This window comes from Lissotriton helveticus, chromosome 6 (genome assembly GCF_964261635.1).
Source record: "Lissotriton helveticus chromosome 6, aLisHel1.1, whole genome shotgun sequence".
In the NCBI taxonomy this organism is placed as follows: Eukaryota; Metazoa; Chordata; class Amphibia; order Caudata; family Salamandridae; genus Lissotriton; species Lissotriton helveticus.
Genome location: NC_136067.1, coordinates 2,107,087,483 through 2,107,104,621, shown reverse-complemented (window position 1 = coordinate 2,107,104,621; position 17,139 = coordinate 2,107,087,483).

Genomic DNA, 17,139 nt, shown 5'->3' with positions numbered 1-17,139 from the left:
TCCTGATGCAGCAGAACTTGCAGGATTGGCATGTGAAGGGTCCATGGGTACGTCCTGGGGCAGCTTGGTGGCACTCGGGGAGTGGGCCGGTGTTGAGTGCAGAGAGGGTTGCGGCATCGTATGTTAGGCGGGTGGAGAGGTTTTTGCGGGGGCCAGGGGGTCTGGCGCTTGGCGCGGTCCGGGCGTGGACGGGAGTAGACAGGCTTACCTTTGGCGCACCTTCGGCGCGCGTTGGGCGCGTCTGCTGCGCGCTAGAGCTTCTGTCATAAGTGGGGAGTGGAGGGGGGGTGAGGGAGGAGCGGCTGGGAGGCGGGAGCGGGGTGGCGCGTGGGGAAGGGATCGCTTGAGGATGCAGTAGGGAGCGGGGGTGGGGCCGCGGGGGAGCAGCGGCGGGGAGGAGAGATGGGCTGGGACACCAAATGGCAACAACAACAACAAAAGGCAATGCAGGGCGAGATCGGGGCACAGGCTGGCACAAATGCTTAAATAAGGCAGCAAAAACGATATCAGCAACAGAAAGAAATGTAAAGCTAGATCGGGGCACAGGCTGTCCCAGAAGCTTAACTTAGGCAGTGCATACGATACCAACAAGGCGCAAAGCGAGGTCGGGGCACAGGCTGTCACAGAAGCTTAATTTAGGCAGTGCATACGATACCAACAAGGCCCAAAGCGAGGTCGGGGCACAGGCTGGCAGGGCAAGGAGTAGGGGTGAGATGCCAGGACTGCCAGGAGCGGGTGGAGCGACCGGATCTGACTGGGCCACTCAAACCATATATCAAAAAAGTGGTATAACAATCACTAATCGATCGGGGGTAATGGCCTAGGGCCTTGGGAATCGCTTGGACTACAGTGGACTAACGATAGTTAGGACGGGAGTAGCCAGCGGGATTCGGGTGCAGTGCAGAAAGCACAAGCATGCACCAATGCAAAGTCAATGGTGCGTAAAAGTTATCGTAATACAGTTTTAAGAGTCTTCCGACTGGACTAGAAGGACAAAACTTTAGATTTAGACACTAGAGGTGTAAACCTCTACAGAAGCATCGGCGTTCAAGTGTTACCTCACCCACAGGAAGCGGGTGCACAGGTGCAAAGATGTGTCGGGTTTCGTCACGCAGTTCTATGGTGCCTGGAGATGAAGATGCTGCAGGCGTTCAGAAGAGAAGTGTCCGGTGCGATCCAAGAGTGGATCGAAGTTGAAAGCAGAGGGGACAGAGTCTGGGTCACTAGCCAGTGACCAGGAAGGAACCAGGCAATGTCTGGCGCAATCAGGTTGATGTCGTGTAGCTTCTCTCCGCTGCCACGTGGTCTCTGGGGCACCGAGGATGTCCTGGAGTAAATCACGAGCTGTCCCACGAAGGCTCTCGCTGTCGGCGGTGTCGGCTTCACAATCGGAGTCAACAAGCCTTGGCAAAGGCAACCCACGCAGGATTCGAAGATGGCTTAACAGTCGGACCAGCAAGGTCTGAGCGGGTGCTCCTTTTCAGGGGAGCGAGGGCCAGACTGGAGCAACCAGACTAGCTGTTCAAATTCAAAGGTTCGTCGGTTCTGGGGCCACTAGCCAACGGGCAAGCGACCGGACCAATGCGTCAAGCAGGAAAATGCAAAAGGGCCCCACGCAGCACTCGTCGAGTGTGGAGGGGTGAGCTTTGGTGCAAAAGCTGCTCGGGGCAGGAGCTTCTCACGCTCCAATGCACAGCTTCGAGGGAGCCTCGGATGCTGCACGGTCAGCGCTTCGTAGTTACTTCAAGATGGCCGCTCCCACGCTTCAGGTCGCCTCCACGGGTCCCAGCTCTGCATGGACTGTGGATCGGGCTGTTGGAAGTCAGGATAGCTGGCTCTTGTCGGTCTCTGTCACTCGAGTTCTGGCGGGAACTGCAACAAAGCAAACGTCGAGGTGCTGGATGGTGCCTGTTTGCACAGGGTGGTCACTCCTTGACCACAAGGGAGATTCTTCAGTCTTCCACGTCGAGTGGGATGTCAAAGGGTCCAGAGTTTCGTTTCATAAGTTTCGGTCAGGATGATCTGATGTGCATTGGCACTGCTCCCACCTATATTCCAAATCTGGGGGCTAGATTACCTGCTAGGTCCCTCCTATGGGTGGGACCCAGGAAGGGGGTGGTTACACCCTTTTCCCTTTGTCCAGTTTGCCGCCAAGACTGGGGCTGGAGTGCCCCAGAACCGGTTTGACTGGAATCTGCCCAGGGACACCTTGTGCGCCCCAGGCAGTGTCTAGTTTCATTCAACCCTCCCTGCTACAATCCACTATCTCCTGTCTGGGGTGGTGTGACACCTCCCTGTGACAGGAAACCCTTTGTCCAAGCCTCCACTGCCAAGTTTCGGTCAGCAGCAGGAGGTCAGACATGTGTCTGTGGCAGCAGCATCCATTTTGTGATGCTGGGGCTCTGGTTAGGATTAACCGCATTTGCAGTAAGTAACATGTCTTCCCCTCCTAGAGGGGTGGGATGTTGCCCCCGTCGTCAGAATCGTCGAGGGGGTAGCATTCCACGTTGTATGACACCAAATACGACATGCTTTGAGAAAGCCAAACCGGAGTTGCAATAACCGTAAGGATTATAGTGCACTTAAGAGTATATGGTATGGCAGTATCATTGGAACATCTATAGGGAAATGGCCCCGCAAGCTGCAGACAGGCTCAGCTCATGCTAGAGCACCATCTCACATAAAACCAAGCACTCTGCCTCCAGGATTGTTAAGGCCTGCCATAGGAGTGTCTGATAGGTTTATATGTGTCCAAATCCAGGTTTAGGCATAGGTATACTATACCTAAGCAAGGGGTGATTACACCACTTTGCCCCAGCTGAGTGATCAGCCAGTTGTGTCAATTTAAGAACCAGCCAGGGGTGGCAAAAGCTGTGCTTCAGCCCCTGGTAGGCCTTGGATGCCCCTATGCCCTGGGCACCTATAGTGCACTGTACAGGGGCTGACAAGGAGTCCAGTACCAATTTGGTTATGTACCTAAAGTACATGTCTGTGAATTTAGAGAGAGAACAGCAGGCTGTGGGTCTGATTAGCAGGCCCACAGCCACATTAAGTCGAAAACCAGTGAAGCAAAAAGCAAAAATTGGGGTGACCATAGGATAGCAGACCCTACTCTCCTACACTGCGAGACCGCTGTTGGGCTGAGTGACCACGAGGTTAGTCTTCTCTCTACCCTGCCCTCCTCCCCAGCTAAGTCCCACCACATGAGGGGGTGGTCCCAAGCATCTTTTCTAACCCGGGCCCTAATTAGATACGAGCATGCGAGCGTGTGGGTACCCGGAGCTTGGGACTGGGAAGGGGCAGGGGAGGTGGGCACACCCGCAGTCGGAGCTTTCTCTTCGCACTTTTATTTCCGCACAGGCGAGAAGGGGGCTGTAGGGCAATGAGGTTCCTCCGTGGGCCATGCCGGTTTGGAGGGTGTGCATGTCCGAGGTGAGTATCCGGGCCTACTAAGGCGTGTAGGTCCCGGCATCAGTGCTTTAAATGGGCCGGTACTCACCGGTACTGAGTACCGGCACTTCCGAAATTTTGGGCCCTCAGTACCGGCACTTCTCTGTAGCACTGGGAGAGTACCGGTACTCTCATCGACGGCAGGCTCAGGCTAGGCATCTCCTCCAGGGCAGGGCAGGGCTTCCGAGCAGCTTGCAAGTAAATGAGCCGCGAAGTAGCCGCCCTTTCGCAGAGTTGCTGCTGAAGGTTAGAAGCGCCCATTTAATTGTTCCCAAACTGCAGGGGTTTGAGTGGGTGCTCGTCACACAGTGATTAACAGGGCAGGGTCTCTAGACAGACCCTGCTCTGTCAATATGTTGTGCAGCCATGAAAGTGCCAAACTGGGGTGTGTTGCACGGGGAGCGTTTTGATTCTGGCCTCCGGTAATGTGCTTTGCAGGGGGTTGATTCACCCTTCATTAAACCCTGCTGTGTTGCCTGAATTAAGTCAGTCAGCACAGTAAGAGAATCTTTCAAACTGTTCTCTGTCCCTGGTATCTTGAGAGTGCCGGTGTGAAGGTGAGCATTCACAGCAAAGTGTAAATGTTCGTGCTCACCCGACCCTCTCTCAAAACCGGGACATTTGATCATTTTTGCAATAAGTGGCAGACACCGGGACATTTCCCGGAAAATCGGGACTGTCCTGGCAAATCCGGGACGTTCGGTCACTCTAAATTAGTGAGTACCGGCACTTTTAATTTTCTACTTAAAGCACTGCCCGGCATCACGCAAGGGGTTTGTGGAGCGGGCCTAGATGTCGGGTGCCTCCACTAGCTACTGGGACGGGAGCCCCGCAATCGCTTACATCTGTGTTGGCTCGGCTGGTAGGCGCGAGATGGGCGAGTCAACAGGCCGGGGTGCCCGCTCCACGGGGCCGTGTCTGGTAACCCCCCCATGCTTTTGGTAGCATGGGGGGAGTCACAACGGCATACAAGGATCTTATGCCCAGAGCTAGGCACGCCGTCTTGGGAAACAATTTCTAAAATTTGGCGTCTGGAGTCGCGTCAGGAGCCGCGTGGGGCAATTGTGTTAGGGGAGAGGGAGGTGAGTCAGTCTGTGCACTCCCATCCCCTACTTAAGGCAGTATATCTGTCCCCCGCAACAGCTTTGCAGCAGTTTGCGTGCATTGAGGCAGAGAAGAGACGGCATTGGCGAACAGGGCAGGTGATGCGCGTTGTTTAAAATCACACGCAGTTGGCCGGTGCAATTCCTCCTCTCCTTGCGCACCCGCTGTCATCAGTTGGGTACCTGGTTTGGGGCAGTCAATAAATGTGTACGCTTCAACAGCTCTACAGCTGTCGCATTCGCTTGTACCGCGAAGAAGCGGCCTTGGGAGAAACGGGGGCGGGGGGGTCGCAGTCGAGGTTGGTTAGCTCCGCTGATAGAGCGTGGGCTAGTCACACCAAGGTCGTGGGTTCGATCCTTATACGGGCCAATGTACTCTTGTAGCTGCATTCATCCACGCCGTCGTGTCGGGTCCAGGAGCTGTATCTCTGGGTTAGGGTAGTCCATTTACTGCCACCCCTCCCTCAACGTTCAACTCGGCCACTGCATGGCCATTCCTGGGCTGGGGTCCGCGGTGGGGGAGGGGTGCAGCTCCCCGGTCCGGTGTTTTTTTTTCATTCGATTTCCTCCATGTATGTTACTGTTTTTCATATATAGAGTAATTTCAGTGATGACAGGGAACAGGCAGGGCCTCAGGTGTTTTTGTGCGGCTGCAAGGTGCGTTCTGGTTGCACTGTCGGTGATCCACGGCCGCCGCCGCGTTCAGGTGTGTCGTCTTTGATACTGCGGTGGCACTGGGTGCTGGGAGCCGTGTAAGGAAAACACAGGGAAGCACATCTCAAAGAACTAAATGATGACTGTATTTATGTTCTTGTCTTTTAAATGGGCGTTTAATTCTTTTTCCTTACCAGAAATAGCAGCAAAAGAGAGAGGTCGGGAGTTAGATTCACATCACAGGCAACTCTACCTTTGCTCTCGCAGTCAAAAAGAGATTGTGAGCGACTGTCAGGAAAGAGTCTCTTCTCTTCACACGTGTCAGTTTCTATTCAATTATTGACATTCTAATATGCCGAGAAATTTGCAAATGTGTATTCCGTTTGTACTGAGGCTTAAGTGCAACCAACTACGTAAAAAATGTTGCAGTGTTGGCTCACGAAGGAATTAAGAAATCATTGTTCATGCAGCCTAACGCACGCCTTCCGTTTTCTGCTAACGGTTTTGGTGTTGATTAGTCTCATAAGCAGTTGGCATTGTGGTAATTGTATTCATTCATACGATGCATTGTAGGGTGAACGATTTATAAATAGCAAATCGCTGCGGCGTTTGGCAGAATTTGAGATTTTCTGCCTGAGAACCGTGCCTGGGAACTTCATGATTGGCCTAAGTGAGTCACTGGCCTCATGTGGCTGAGGGCTGGGAAAGCGATGTTTGTATTGTCTTGGTGTCGCTGCAGGGTACTGGAGCCAGTTTCAGGTGTAGTGGTTGGCTGTGTGGGCGCCAAAGGCTTCGTGAGAGTGCGGGGATCAAAAATTTGCTAGCATTCGTGCCAAGAATTTTCAATTCTATTAAGGACACGGAGGCGAGGATTATGCTTCTCTTATCTTTACTGCAAAACATCACAGCAGCCAATGAAAACACATATTTTCTTGTATAAACAACTACATTGCCCATGATGCACACATATAAGCCACGCCTCCATAGTCCATAAGAACCCTCTGCATGGTCCCATCATCCTCTTTCTTTGCAGAGAACGCAAGTCCAAACATCAACATGAATAAGTCCAAAACCTCCTCCAACGTGGAAGAATAAACAAGACTTCAAGCGCAAGCTCATGCCATCCATCGTCTTCTATTCAGACTTCTTGTCTGATCCTGAAATAAAGGAAATGAGACAACCGTAACCACTGTATAATCCAAAATGTCATCACAGTGAACATGGGCGGGAAAGCTTTTTTACTGTTAATAAAGCCGGGTGGGATAATCCTCGCCTCCGTGTCCTTAATAGAATTGAAAATTCTTGGCGCAAATGCTAGCAAATTTTTGATTCTATTACAGGACCCGAGGCTTCAGATTATGGTAGTTTAACGCTCACCACAAACCACAGAAGTAATGTCACCCACCGGCTTATAATAAAATGTTTTAAAAGTTGATTCAGAAGACCAAACTGCACAACGCATAATGTCCTAAATGTTAGAACCCAACATGTATGATTTTGACGCCATAGCGCCCCTTACAGAATGAGCACCAAACATCTGGATATCAATACCAGCCTCTTGCATTATAAATCGAAGCCATCTGGCAATGGTGGCAGCTGTTACTGGTTTAAACAGTTTCTGCAGCACAATCAGCAGCTGAGAACAACCTTGTGGTCTCAAGACTTTTGTACATTCTTCATACGTTTTTAAACATTGTACCACACATAATTTCTCATTTTCTGGGAAAGCATTGAAATCAATATGACGAGACAATGTTTTGGTACGTCCAGTAAAAGTAAAAGAAACCCCTTCTGGGGTAAATACTCTACCTGTAACGTCGAGGGTTCTCACATCCGATGAACGTCTGCACGACGACAGGCACAGCAACATAGCCAACTTGGCGGAAAACTGCTTCTTAGAGAGGAGGGCATTAACAGGCCAGCGATTGAACAAGGATATAACTAAGGAAACGTCCCACAGACCCGAATACTTGGGTTTAGGTGGGTTAGCGACCCTAATTCCTTTGAGCAGTGTGCATACAACCGGGTACATACCCAATGGTTTGCCATCCACCAGCGCATGCCCCGCCGAAATGGCCGATCGAAAATTGTTGACTGAGCGGTAAGCCAGGCCTTCCGCTGCTTTGTCTGACAGGAAATTTAACACGTGGGGTAATTCTGCCCCCACGGGATCCAAATGTCGTTCCAAGCACCAATCCACCCAGCTTTTCCAGGCTGAGGAATAGCACTTCAGGGTGGAAGGTACCCAGGCTTGCTTGATAAACTCAGAAGCCTTGTCTGAAACTCCTGGCAAGTGCCACTGTTCCCTGAAAGCCTCCATGACATCAGCGTTAGTCGCCCTTCCATATTCATGGGATGCCGGTCCTGAAGAGGGCCCAACAAAAACGAGATCGACTCGGGGAGCAACCTGGGAAGGTCGCAACTCCATTGTATCAACTTCGGAAACCACGGCTGAGACGTCCACCACGGTGTCACTAGGACTATCTCTGCCCGTTGCCTGATCACCTGTGTCATCACCCTGGGGATCAGCAAGAATAGGGGAAACGCATACTGAGTCGCGCCCGACCAATCCTGAAGGAAAGCATCGGGCTCCCGTGCCATCGGATCCGGCCTCCAGCTGAAAAACGGAGGAATCTGGCACGTGAGCCTGGATGCGAAGAGGTCCGTCTGAAATGGACCCCAAATTCTCTGAAGCCACCGAAACACTTTGGGAAGCAACTTTCAGTCGCTGTAGTCCCTGAGGTGTCTGGAATTCCAGTCCGCTACCTGATTGGACTGGCCCGGTATGTACTCCGCAATCTGGTGTGTGAGGCAGTAATGCCAAAAGTCCTTGGCTATTTCGACTAGAAGAGACGATCTCGTGCCGCCCAACTTGTTGACATACCACACTGCGGACACGTCCATGCGGAGAAGAATGCAACAGGAGGTCTGCCCCCGGGATAGTATCCGAATTGCGAAAGACCAGGCAAGCAGTTCTAGGCAGTTTATGTGCAATGACAACTCTTGCGGAGACCATCTTCCGCCAGTGGAGATGTCGCCGCAGCGCGCGCCCCAGCCCCAGCGGCTGGCGTCGGACTCGATAACCACTTCTGGTTGGGAACCGAAGATGGCCCTGCCATTTCAGGCGTCTACGTGGCCCAGCCACCACTGTAGTTCGGTCCTGACTTCCTGAGATAGTGGGATGTTGTCTGCGTAAGACAACCCTCTCTGAATGTGTTTGATCTTCAGACGTTGAAGGGCCCTGTAATGCAGAGGACCCGGAAATATTGCCTGAATCGATGAGGCAAGAATCCCCACTACTCTGGCAATAGCCCTGAGTGAGACCGTCTGCTTGCTCATTAAGGCAAGGATCTCCTTTTTGAGGTCCCTCAACTTCGCCTTTGGAAGGCAGAGCTGAGCCGCCCTGGAGTCTATCGTGAAACCGAGAAAGTCTATTAATTGCGTCGTGGAAACCACTGACTTCGCGAGGTTGATCACAAACCCCAAGCTCTGGAGCAGGTTCGTTGTAAGACGCAGATGCTGAAGGATCGTCGTTGGATTCTGTGCTATGATCAGAATATCGTCCTAATAGATTATTAGTCTTACCCCTCGCTCCCGAAGATGTGCGACCACTGGTTTCATCACCTTGGTGAAACACCAAGGAGCTGATGAGAGTCCAAAAGGAAGGGCCAAATATTCGTACCACTGACCGTCCCACTGGTATTGTAAGAAACGACGGTGCTGCAGGAAGATTGGAATTGAGAGATAGGCGTCCTTGAGGTCTAACCTGACCAGCCAATCCCCTTCTTGCAACAAGTCCACTAACAGATGGATCCCTTCCATCTTGAAATGGTTGATGGTGAGAAATTGATTGAAGTCTTTGAGATTCAGAACAAGTCTGTTCCCACCCCCTTTCTTCTGCACAATAAAGACGTTGCTGCAAAAACCGTGAGGCCCCTCGTTGCACGGCGCTATCGCGTGTTTCTGCAGCAACTCTGTAATTTCTTTGGTTATAAAACTGCGATCTTGTAGGGAAAAATGGAGATCTGCGGGAAGATCGCGCTTGAAAAGGAGGAGAATAAAATTCTAAGTGAAATCCTTTGACGGTTTGCAACACCCACGTATCCTGAGTCAGTTGCTGCCACTGCAGAAGGCAGTGTTGAGTACGACCCCCCCAAAGGAAGATGAGAGTGATCTGTAACACTCACCTGTGGAATGCTGGGCTTTGAAGTTTGCCCTGTTGTTGCCATCCTGGAATCGTCCCTTGTTGAATCTTCGGCGCAAAGGGTAGAATGTACCGCCACGTGTGGAGTCCCGCTCCCCTCTGCCGCGACCGAAGTCGCCTCTTTGGGAGCCTTGTTGGAAACCGCGGCTTGACGAGCGGCCCCCGCCTCGTCCAGCCCGGTTAAAAACACCTTGTTGAAAAACTCGCTTTATGCCAGTCTGCGCCTTATCCAAGGATGTAAAGGTGCCAATATATTTCGAAACATCCTTTACGAAACGCTCTCCGAAGAGCTGTCCGCCCGCCAGGGTGCCAGGTTTGGCGTCCGCCAGTTCAGTGAGGTTGCTATTCATACGGATGAGCAGCGATTTGCGTCGTTCCGCTGAAATCGCGCAATTGGCATTACCAATCAGGCATATGGCCCGCTAGGTCTAGCCCGCCAGGGTATCAGGGTCTACCGGAGTAGCACTCTCCTTGGCTGCCAGAGCCATCTCTAAGATCTTAGCTAAGGAGCCCACAACGTCCAGCATTTAATCTTGACAGCTGCGCCAGGCGCGGTCTATGCCTCGTTTGGGGTCCTTAGAGAACTTTTTTAAGAAGGTGAGGAGACTTGCATCTATTTCAGGTGTTTCCGCCACTTTGTCCGGCAGATCCGGGCGTGGGGATTCCGACCTCAGCCGGTTGTGAACTTCTCTGGAAAACCCTTTCCTGATATTCTCATGCAAGTAGTCAGAGACCGCGGGAGGCGGGGTCCAATCCGAGGACCGGGGGTGCATGATCTCTGAAGGATCAAACGTGAAGGGGGTATTCGGAAGATCCGAAGTCGACGGGAGAGAGATCTTCGCCTTCTTTAGAGGAGGAGGCTCCTCGGAAGTATCGGTATTTGTATCAGTGCCCGTCGTGGTGGTGTCTGTATCAGTGTGCACTTTTTGTTTAGCCTTGGCCTTCGCACCTGAATAAGAATGGTCACCTGCTGCACTGCTGGGTAGGGTTGACAGTGCCTGTGCATGTGGACATTGCTTTGTGGTAACCGTGCCCTCACCAGAAGCCGAAGCTTCAGACTTCTTCCTCTGCGGCTCTCTGCCATAGCCATGATGCTTGGCGAAACTCTCCAATTGTTTTTTAATAGGACGAAGGGCTGCCGTCAGAGCTTGATGGACGGTCTGGGGAACCGTACTCTCTATTGACCTATTGACAGAGGATTGGACCAAGGCGTCCAGAGCCTTTACAAGGGAATCCTCCATAACAGCCTCCTGCTGCTCTTCATATACCTCCTCCTCATCCTCATTGGGATATTTCACCCAGTCATCCATAACTACAGGTGGAGTACTACTAAACACTTGTACAAACTGGAAATACTACCACCAGAAGGAGTAATGGGGGGGTGGGGGTCAGCCCACCTGCACACCAATCAATAAAATATAAAGTTTGCCAAATAAAGTTTGCCAAATAAACCCCCTCAGCAAAGCTGTAATCAAGAGGTCAGTGACCTGTGCCAATATAATGTATTCCAGGAGCGTGTGCGCACTCCAATGGCTCCGATTTTAACAACCTCGCAGGCGATTCTGAACAGACCGGTAAAACCGCTATGAGTGAGTGTCAGTTGAGCCTGGGAATTCGCAACGAGGCGCGCCGCCCAAACGCACCCAAGAGGAGCCCAAGAGCGGCCCAAATGCGTGCGTTGGGGAGCGCACGTCGGCCGAGAGCCACCCGGCGCTTGCGGCGTCAAGAAGGGTGATCAGGTAAGCCCAGGCGCCTGCGCATTGAGCGCGCCGATCGGGGAGAAGGAAAAACCGGGGACGAAGGCTCTCTGTGGAAGCCGGTTACCGATCTGCCCGGCCAAAGACCGTTGATACCAGCGACCTGCAGCGTTGCGTCTAGAGGTAGGAATCGGGAACCAACAAAAGCTCATTTAAACCCCAACACGGGGCCGTGCAACGCGCCAAAGTCGGAGCGCTCTCCCCTACAAAAACACAAGTCCCTGCCTGCAACCAAGCGACTACACATGTCAATACACAATAATAACAACAGGACTCGGCCCAAAGGGAAAATCAGTCAAACTCCAATAAATACATAGCAGAGTGAGAGTACATTAAAGGTGCACTTAAGAGGGTGATGGGACCATGCAGAGGGTTCTTATGGACTATGGAGGCGTGGCTTATATGTGTGCATCATGGGCAATGTAGTTGTTTATACAAGAAAATATGTGTTTTCATTGGCTGCTGTGTTTTGCAGTAAAGATAAGAGAAGCATAATCTGAAGCCTCCTGACCTGTAATTGAATGTGGGCGTTCACGGGGCCTTCGTTAGCTAGGTTTTGTTCATCTCAGTGAACTGGTCATCTAGCATAGAACCGTATTGCCATCATAACTGAGTTGGACAATGCAGGAAACATTCCCAAACAAGGAACTCGCCATATTTAAGATATTTGGACGTATGTCTAACTGTAATTAAGGAATATCGATCAAGGTCATTGTCTACTTTCTACCTAATGTCCGGGTCTTGCGGTCTGTAAGAACTGGGACCGCCAGTACTCGGGGGGGTAGCTTGGCTCAAGCAGGAAGGCAACCAGGGGCTTACGTGTAAAGTAGCTACTCAACACACTCATCCACTGTGGTTCCGTGAATTCTGAACCTGTTTTATAAATAGCATGGTTTCGTTACGAATTTGATAGTAGCAAACCGTAACTAGTGAGTTCGGCAAGTACGAGTTATCTCGTCATGCTAGACCTACAGATTCACTATGTATTTGGAGATTTCGTTCCGGACCATGGGTTCCATTTTGTGCATGGCAGCCATTTTTTGGTTGCCCTCACATAGGCCGTCGACTGCAGCCAAACGAGTCCTTGGTACACGTACACGTCGGCCCGAGTTCGTGCTGACTTTTGGATGAACCAAGTGAACTGACCTCGTTGCCTGAAGCTGACCTTGCTGAACCAGTTCCTTGCCCTTTAGCTGATCAAGATTAAGGATCAGAGCACAGGACATTGTACAGTTTGATAAATACACATGCATCCCTTATCTTGCTCTGTATCTGTTTCTTCCTTTATGGCCTCTTTTATGACATGGGTTGTGGTCCTTTTATTATGGGTACTGTCCGACTTATGTAAGAAGGAAGTTGGGCATTTCTGTATATTTGATGGTGGGCTGAACAACTGAAAAGTGGGTTTGTGATACCTTCTGTAATAATGCCTATGATTGGACAAATTGAAAATAATGGGTGTTTGTCCAGAATGTGGGTTTTTGGCATAAAAGGGATGACTCGTTTTTGCAAATTTGAGCAGTCTCCTACGAATATACGCGGTGTTGTCCTTCATGGACCTCTGTTTCTGGTTGCAGCCAATAAATTCGATCTTTGACGCCACCAAGAAGTATCTCGTGTCTCTGTATTCTAAGACAGGTGAACCCGAAGACTTTGGGCGTGCCCCTGGCGCCGCTGGGTACTAAAAAGCCCAGTTCTTCACCACTGAGACAATAAGTGGGTGCAATAATGGAGACCACACCATTACTTTTGATCAAAAATCAATATCTTTTATATAGAATTCAAGTCAGGGTAATCAATTCATCAACATTTCCTAGAATATTTCATTAAAGCATTTTCATCATGTGAGCAACCGTAGCAAATCATCAAATAACACAGCCTGCGGCAATAAACCATTCAGCAGGCAAAGAGGTACTTTCATGAACCATGAGCGGGCATTTCAGGAAGCAGTCATGAACATTTCATCTTGCAAATATAAACCGTTCTATACAGGTAACCATTTCATTGAAATAGCGAAGGGGTAAACCAATCAGTAACATAGCACATCCCCATAGATACTCACAGAAGCCCGCCCCTGCAAGAAATTCAGTACAGGGCAATAATCCACAGCTCAATTAGCAGGCTTAAAGCAGGTAAACAGACGTGCACCGTTAATCTAGAATGAGCCTGACTTCAGGCATGCACAGTCAATCTGCACTGAGTAAGCTTGAAGTTTAACCGAGGCCTCACAGTCATGAGAGGCACATTGGGGCCAACGGGGCCCAGTCTCAGTTCTCCCCAGGGAAGGGGCGAACTCTGGGCCTTGTCCGGCCTTCCGCCCTCCTCCCCGGGGGTTACCTGCTGTCTTCAGCCCTCCGGGGCCCTTGTGTGGACTCTGGGGCGGGGGTAGGGGCTCCAGCCCTCCCGGGGCCTCACTCGGCCTAGCGCGGTGCAGGAACGGCTGTGGAGCACCGGCGCCAGGGGCGAGGCAGGACCAGCGTTTGGGGGCAGATCGGAGGGGGCTCTTGTGCTCCGCGGCCCCCTCCGCGACGAGTCGAGGCTTCCCCGGGTGCCGGGCCTCGATGCAGAAGGCACGGTGTGGGCGGCCATTGGCTGCGCGGCTTTGGCGGGGGCGTGGCCGGTGACGCGGCGGCGCTCCCCGTCACGTGATACGGGCAGGGGATGGCTTCAGGCCCAGCACGGCCTAGTGTGCTTGGTGCGGCGGCCCTCTCCTGGCATACGGGGGCCGCCGTGGGGGGCAAGATGATGGCGTAGGCTTCACTGGAGCGCCAAGGCCCAGGATACGCCGGAAAACAGCGCCTTCTCGTCCTCACTCCTCCAGATGCAAGGGCGGCCCTCTCCTGGCACTGGGGGCCGCCCGGGGGCAAAGTACCGCACCCACCGTGCCCAGTCAGGTGAGCGCTCGAGGTGGGCGTTACAGCGCTCTCCCAAGGGGTCTAGCGTCAGGGGTTTTCAAAGCGCTACTGGGGCAGTTTTAGTCAGCGTTCCCACGGGGCATCAGCGTGAGGGCAGTCAAGCGCTTGAGGGGCACTTTACAGCAGTTCTTGACAGGGCAGGTAGTCTCTGATACAGCGCTAGACAAGGGGACAAGTTACAGTGCTTTTCAAGCTATGCAGCAAGTAGTGCAGGCAGGATGGAAAGCAGAGCAAGTCAGTCAGGGGGAGACAGGCAGGGCAAAATAGGCCCAGATGGAGGCAGGGAGTGCGCAGGGCAGCACAGTCCAGTACCTGGTCGATCCCCCAGTAGTCTCTGGTTGAAGGGCAAGTAGTCTTCTCGGCGCTTGGATGGGTCTGCGCCCTTATGAGGTGATTTCTTGAAGAGGGGGGGGGCTTGAGTTGGAGGCTGGTTAAGTTTCCTCAGGTCACTGATGATGGACCCTGGGGTCCCCTACCGCTGGGCCAGATCAGGGGGCTAGTCTAGGATACCTCACTCAGCTTAAGAGGCGGCACCTAAATCCTGTCACTCCCAGTGGCATAAGTTCCTGACTAGGCCCTCCCGCCTAAATCTCCTGCGTGGGTTCCCCAGGCCAGTGATCCCCCAACTGACTAAAATAAGTTCCCTCCCTTGCTTAAGTATGCCCAGGTCAGGTGACCACTCTCTAAGGCGGCAAAAATAGGCTCCGCCTTTCTCCTGGAAGGTACCAGGAGCATCCCCACTCTGCCTATGGACAGGGGATGGCAGGCTGGCATTGCAACAATGTATGGGGTCCCAGCCAGCTCCTGGCAACTAGGGTGCTACACTAAAAGACCACGCTGCAGTAGCAGGGGCCAGTGGCAGCCATGTTTGTAGTAGAGAGCACCTGCACCCTAACATGGATTAGCCATGAAAAGGTGCCCGAAGACCTAAGGGCCAACAACAAAAGATGGGAAAAATGAGGCAAGGGCGAAAAAAATAGGGAAAGACCACCCTAGGGCTGACAGGCCTAACATGCGTCCCCCCCAGCCGAAAGAGGGGAGAGCTACCCAACCTCTAGGGAGTTCTCGTCGCTAAGGCGGAAAAACCGGGAGAGACCGTCAGCATTGGCGTGGTCAGCTCCGGGCCGATGTTCCACCCTAAAGTCCATCCCCTATAGGGAAATGGACCACCTTAGCAACTTGGGATTTTCGCCTCTCATCTGCATGAGCCAGCGAAGGGGACAGTGGCCGGTTTGAATTAGGAAGTGAGAGCCAAAAAGGTATGGCCTCAGCTTCTTCAAGGCCCAGACCACAGCGAAGGCTTCTCGCTCGATGGTACTCCATCGCTGTTCCCGAGGGAGGAGTCTTCGGGAGATGAAGGCCACAGGTTGGTCTTGGCCATCATCGTTGAGTTGCGATAGCACGGCGCCTACGCCATGCTGTGAGGCATCTGTCTGCACGATGAATTCTTTTTGGAAGTCCGGAGTGGCCAGCACCAGAGCGGTGCATATCGCGCGCTTCAGTGTTTCAAATGCCTCCTGGCAAGCAGCCGTCCAGATCACCTTGTGTGGCTGCTTTTTGGACGTCAACTCGGTTAAGGGGGCCACGATGGTGCCATATCCCTTGACGAACCTGCGGTAGTAGCCAGTGAGGCCGAGGAAAGCTCGGACCTCAGTCTGAGTCTTGGGGGGCTCCCAGGCCATGATGGTCTCAATTTTGGCCTGGAAGGGCTGCACCTTACCCCCGCCCACCAGGTGTCCCAGGTAGACGACAGATCCCTGTCCAATCTGGCCCTTGCTAGCCTTGATGGTGAGGCCAGCACGTTGCAAAGCCTGCAGCACCTCCTGGAGATACTGCAGATGGTCCTCCCAGGTGCTACTAAAGACAGCTATGTCATCCAGGTACGCCGCTGAGAAGGACTCCAGGCCAGATAGCACCTGGTTCACCAACCGCTGGAAGGTGGCTGGAGCATTCTTGAGCCCAAAGGGCATCACTCGAAATTGGAAGTGGCCCTCGGGGGTGGAGAACGCTGTTTTCTCCTTCGCTCCATCGGCCATGGCAATCTGCCAGTACCCGGATGTCAAGTCGATGGTACTGAGGTACTTGGCTGCTCCCAGCCGGTCAATCAGCTCGTCTGCCCATGGGATCGGGTGAGCATCTGTCTAGGTGACAGAGTTCAACCCCCGATAGTCCACACAGAACCGAAGTTCTGGTGTGGTGCCCGGTGGGGCCGCTTTCGGCACCAGCACGACCGGACTTGCCCACGGCTGCTGGAGGGTTCGATCACCCCCAGCTCCAGCATTTTGGTCACCTCACCCTGGATGCTGTTTTTCACTTTCTCGGACAGCCGGTAAGACTTGGTTTTTACTGGCGGACTGTCCCCTGTGTCCACATCATGGGTACACAGATGTGTAATTGCAGGCGTGAGGGAGAACAACGAGGCGTGCTGCGCCAATACCTGGCGGCAGTCCCTCTGTTGTTCTGGGGTCAAGGATGGGGAGAGGACAACTCCCTCCACTGAACCATCCTTCTCCTGAGCCGCAAGAAGGTCAGGAAGAGGCTCACTCTCCTCCTCCTCGCTCCCATCCGTCACCATAAGGAGAGCAAGCTCCGATCGCTCATGGTGAGGCTTCACGCGGTTGACGTGGAGCACCCGATGGGGCTGACGGGGGTCTTCAAGTCAACGACGTAGGTGGTCTGGCCTTGACGCTCCACAATCTCGTACGGACCAGTCCACCGGTCCTGGAGGGCGCTAAGCTCCCCAGGCTCCATGACCCACACCTTCTGTCCAGCGTCCAACTCCAGCGTCTGAGCGTTGCGGTCATACCACTCCTTCATGACGGCTTGGCTAGCCTCTAAGTTGTCTGAGGCTTCCTTCCACAGCTTGGCCATCTGGCTGCGGAATGCCAGCATGTAGCTGACAACATCACGGGGAAGCTTCTTCGAAGTCTTCTCCCACCCCTCTTTGACAAGACTGAGGGGTCCCCTAACGGGGTGGCCATAGAGCAGTTCGAAGGGCTGAACCCAACTCCCTTCTGGGGTACCTCGCGGTACGGAAACAGCAAGCAAGGGAGGAG